The 5,133-nt window shown below is 41.7% G+C and overlaps 1 long non-coding RNA gene across 1 annotated transcript; it reads left to right on the top strand.

Moving 5' to 3' along the window:
- The first annotated feature begins 373 nt into the window (after window positions 1–373).
- LOC308332670 lies at window positions 374–4,732 on the top strand. The gene is made up of 3 exons (XR_013965733.1): window positions 374–792; window positions 2,159–2,332; window positions 2,724–4,732. It is a non-coding gene; the product is annotated as an uncharacterized lncRNA (long non-coding RNA).
- Window positions 4,733–5,133: the final 401 nt, after the last annotated feature.

Consider the following 5,133-nt stretch of genomic DNA (forward strand, 5'->3'; position numbering starts at 1 on the left):
ATTTACCGACTACTTCTCACCTCAAAATGTTTAAAAAAAACATTCTGGACAACAGTACAAGTCTGTGTACTTACTTACTGTAGTGTAGCTGTATGGCATCACCGGGTTTGTTTAGCTCCATGTTGGAGAAGGCAAAAATCAGCTTCAGCATCAATGGAAAAAGTGCAGCTGCGTTTGCACTATATTATCAGTTGCAACTTGCATCTATAAAATATCAAGAGTGAATCCGTCGAAAATCTCAAAATACTTGATCAATTACAACCATAGCTACAGCTGTAAAACATAACAACAACAAGCACTGCAACTGTTTCACACTCCGGAGCAGCAGGTGGTGGTAACGAGCCTTTAAGTTGAAATGCAAACGGCGAGCATTGGAAAGGGGGCCCCTTCCTTGAAGCCCCCTTCAGAAAACGACGGAATCCGCGGAAGATCCCCTCCTCGCAAACCAAACCTATCGTCACCACTCCCACTGCTTTCAAATCCATACAAGGAACAAAGCGCGGTCGTGGGTTTGCCGTTAGCTAGCTTAGCTTCACAATCACATTATTATAGCAGGTTTATCAGTTGCATCCATTTTCAGAATGTCAAGCAACGACCCATTGCTTCTTCTAAAAGTGAATCTGATTATTTCGGACATTACCGCTCGGGTTAATACGAGTGCAGTAGAAATACTCGATATAGTATCCAAGTATGAGGACGAACTTTGCCTGGCAAAGGAGGAGATCGAGCGACAACGCAAACTATTGGAGGCTGTTCCAAAACGACACAGCACAACACAAACACTGACATCAGGTAGGCTATCACACACTCACCCATGTAGATTGTGAGATCAACCAACAGCCAAAATGTTGTACAGTTTAGCCCCTTTCTAAACCCTCTGTTGCATTTCCACTGCCGTCCAAAATTCTGAAAAGAGAACCGAAAAGGGCTATGTAGTGGTGTGGACTGTGGACCAGAGCTAGAGTAGTAATATTATTATCCACACTTTGGAGTTGAGTTTGATTGATTGATTGAAATATGTATTAACAGTGTGCAGAATTACAGTACATTTCAAGCACAAACTCAATACTAAGACTTAACTGTGAGCGGACGACCCAATTAAGCATTACACTTGTTTACAAGAGGGTCCACCTTGTTCAATTAATCAAAACATTTAGAGACGGACAAATAGACACTTCTAGTCAAAGAACAGAACAGGAATTCATCATAAAGGAGGTAAAAAGGAAAAAGAAACAAACAAAAGATAAACAAACTGTCAACACTACCGGAAATCCTTGCCAGGCACAGCCCAAAAAATAAAGAAAGAAACTGAAGTAGGGGGCGTGGCCAGGAATTCGGCGTATACAATGAAAAGGGGATTCACTTCACACCCACCACTTTACACAACCGAGTAGCCCCGCTGCCATCTGCTGGCATTTTCAAGTAATTACACGTTTTCAAGTAATGAATTACACGTCTGTCCCAAAGACTTTTTTGTTTTTGTTGCGTTAACTTATGTGCACCCTAAAATTAAGCCATAATTTCAATTTGCACACAATGTCAAAATCGAACAGCGCACAAGCTGCACCCCGTTGAGTGTGATGAATGAACCCTAACAATTTGATGAGTGTAACCCCTGACTCTCAGGCCGAACACAGGGCTCTGATGGCAATGTTTGGTTGGACATGGACAACCTGTGCAAATGGCTGACCACTGGGCTGTTTTGAGCATCTTTCAAACATTGGCTTCATGGGGAGACACAATTCACTCTAACCTCTGGAAAAGTGTTGATTGCTTATAGCTTGTATTACAAACACCTGGCTGGGGCGACTGTGGCTCAGGAGGTAGAGCAGGTCGACCCATGGGCGGTTCGAATCCTGGCTCCTCCTGTCTACATGTCGAAGTGTCCTTGGGCAAGACACTGAACCCCAAATTGCACCCGATGTGCTGGTTCGTACCTTGCATGGCTTGTAATCGGCCGCAATCGGTGTATGAATGTGTTTGTGAAAGGGTGAATGTAATGCACTATGTAAAGTGCCTTGGATAAAGGCACTATGTAAATGTACCATTTAACAATATATTCCATCCATTTGCACTTTAGTCTTTTCACTAAAGGACAATTATCTTGATTAAGTAAAGTCACTGGTTTAACCTTACCTTATCCCTCTTTTTCTTCTAGATGTACAATGTTCTGAGCTTCACCTCTCGGCGTCTCAGAGCAACAAATCCCGTGTCTGTTCTCTTGAGATAGTGTATGAGGACCAACTTTGCCTGGCACAGGAGATAGAGCGACAACGCAAACTATTGGAGGCTGATCCAAAACAACAAGGCACAACACAAACACTGACATCAGGTAGGCTATCGCACACTCACCCATGTAGATTGTGAGATCAGCCATGTGGATTAATATAAATGTTGTACAACACTGCAGATCTGGTATTTCCACTCACTGTAGTGTTGTGGACTGTGGAGTAGTAGATCCTTCGAATTTACCGGACTAAGCAGGCTTTTTTTCATAGCACAGGGACATATTGTTATGGTGCACAGTGCACACCCACCACTTTACACAACCAAGTAGCCCCGCTGCCATCTACTGGCAATTTCAACTATTTAAATGTCTGTCCCAAAGTCTTGTTTTCGTTGCATTAACTTATGTGCACTACTGCACTTGTCTTCCCCTGCACTCTCAAGTCCAATTCCTCAGTACTAGGCTCATTAATGGCAGCTGGCTCTTTTTCTTCTAGATGTACAATGTTCTGAGCTTCACCTCTCAGTATGTGAGCAGAAGATTCCTCCTAAACAGCTTCTCAGAGATGAAGGGGCGTCTCAGAGCAACAAATCCCAGTTAAGTGTCTGTTCTCTTACAAGCCGCCAGTTTGAAGAGCTCACGTTCACGCTCAAGTCCCATGAAACGGGCAAGGAAGACGACCCCTACAGCTGCCATGGTGGAGACGAGTATGGGGAGCCATTAGAGGCTCACGATTTTGTCTCCCAGATAGATGTAGTGCAGATAAAAGAAGAAGATGAACCCATGTCCATCCATGTGGGAGAAGAGGGTTTTCAATCTACCCTGGATGCCACTGAAGACCACACAGCGATTTCAGAAAATAAAACCCTCTCTGTTCATCTCCAACGTATTCAGTGCATTACGAGTCATGAGAGCAGGGGTGATCAGGGTAGAAAACAATCTTTGCTAGACACAACTTGTCACACAAGAAGAAGATCAAAGCGAAAACCAGCATGTGACTCAAATGCTGACTTTCAAAAGCTTCTGAAGATTGAAAGTCTGTACGATTGTCATGTCTGTGGGAAAGGGTTCAAAGACAAGCAAAAATGTCAGTATCACACAAAAAGTCATAACAGAGTTACTTGTCCAATCTGCCAAATAAATATTGCCAGTAGTGGCTTGAAAAGGCACATTCTTTCAATTCACACTGGGGAAAAACAATTCAGTTGCAATGTCTGTGAAAAAGCGTTCTCTCGCCGTGACCATTTCAAAAGTCACATGGTTGGTCACACACGCAACAAACCAACACATACGTGTTCTACTTGTGGAAAACAGTTTGGCCTGAAGCGGGTGTTGCAAAGACACCAGAAAATTCACACAGGAGAGAAATCCCTTTTGGAAAGTCCCAAGAAAATTCACACAGGAGAGAAATCCCTTTCGGAAAGACGCAAGACAATTCATACAAGAGAGAAATCCCTTTCAGAAAGACGCAAGAAAATTCATACAGGAGAGAAATCCCCATCGGAAAGACAGAAGAAAATTTATACAGGGGAGAAATCCCATCACTTACCTATCAGTCGTAAAGGCTTTAACCATAGTTCCAATATGAATGCTTCAAAGATGAAGTTTAAACCAACGTTCTGTCCAATCTGCCAAAAATATCTCTCCGGTCACTTTAAAAGGCATATGTTGATTCACAGAAAAGAGAAACCATACAGTTGTGAGTTCTGTGGAAAACATTACAGGCGAAGTGACCATCTGAAAAAACATGTTTGTGAATAGGCATGTCATGAGCATATTGCCCAATGCCCATATAAATCTGTGAAAGAATGGTAGCAACAGCCTTTGCATAAAAATTGTCATGTGACTTATGTCATGTGAGGTAAAATGAAAGTAATTATTTAAATGGCGCAGCTAATTATTTTTTCCTTTAGAAAAACCTGCATTTAGAAGGGCTGTGTGACACTGTTGGGTCAAACCTTCAGAGTAAGATATGTAACGCACATCCTCCTGATGGTGCTGAGCCAAAACTGTATAGACAGTCAACATAAAAAGGGTTTGCAACTCACTTTAAGATGCTTTCGACCTCACGTTCTTTGTCAAGTAAACCTGCGGATTAGGTCTGCTCGCTCCCTAGGAGCTTTCAAGTCCTCTCTTAAAACTTTCTTTATTGTACTACAACTGTGTAATTTGTTGCTATTTTGTTTGTGTTGTTATACCATGCTATTTCTGTCTTATTCTCTTCCTTTATTTGATCCTGTACATCACTTTGGTTGACCCTTGGTCTTTGTAAATGTGTTTTATCAATACCGTTTGATTTGATTTGAAGTACCGGTATATCATATACGTTTTTTTTCTGCCTGCCTGTCGCTGAATAAAATGGAGCATCTTAAAGTGAGTTGCGAGCCCGTTTTCTTTTTACACTGTATGTTGGCCATTTTCACAATGTACTAGTTCCCTGAACACTCAATGCTTAAACATTGCAGCCTGTTACTTTAGCGTCAATGATCCACTGCGTTATTACAGACTATGTACATGATAATTACCTTTTTAAATATTCATGATATAAAACCCGTTTGATGGGTATTTTTTTTGGGATTGGTATTGTAGTTGACCAGTTCAGTCCTCACCAGAAACCTTTGGATCCACAAATGCCCATTGAGAGGGAGAAGAATCTGTTGGGTGAACAGTACATTTATTTGGACGGGTGCTGGAATAGTTGTCTTATAAAGTATTTCTTTGTAGTTTTTCCTTTACTGTTCTTTTGTAGTTACCTCAACTGAAAATATATAGTGAAACAGTACTTTGAAAGCGGCATGTTGCTGGGGACTAGGTTGGCGAAGGGTGTGTAGAGCCCAGGATCACATTAGATAATTGACACAGCGGTGAAAAATGGTTTACAAAATCGTGGGATAAAAATTATAAAA

Source organism: Protomyctophum bolini (assembly GCF_963924005.1).
Source record: "Protomyctophum bolini genome assembly, chromosome: 18".
Lineage (NCBI taxonomy): Eukaryota > Metazoa > Chordata > Actinopteri > Myctophiformes > Myctophidae > Protomyctophum > Protomyctophum bolini.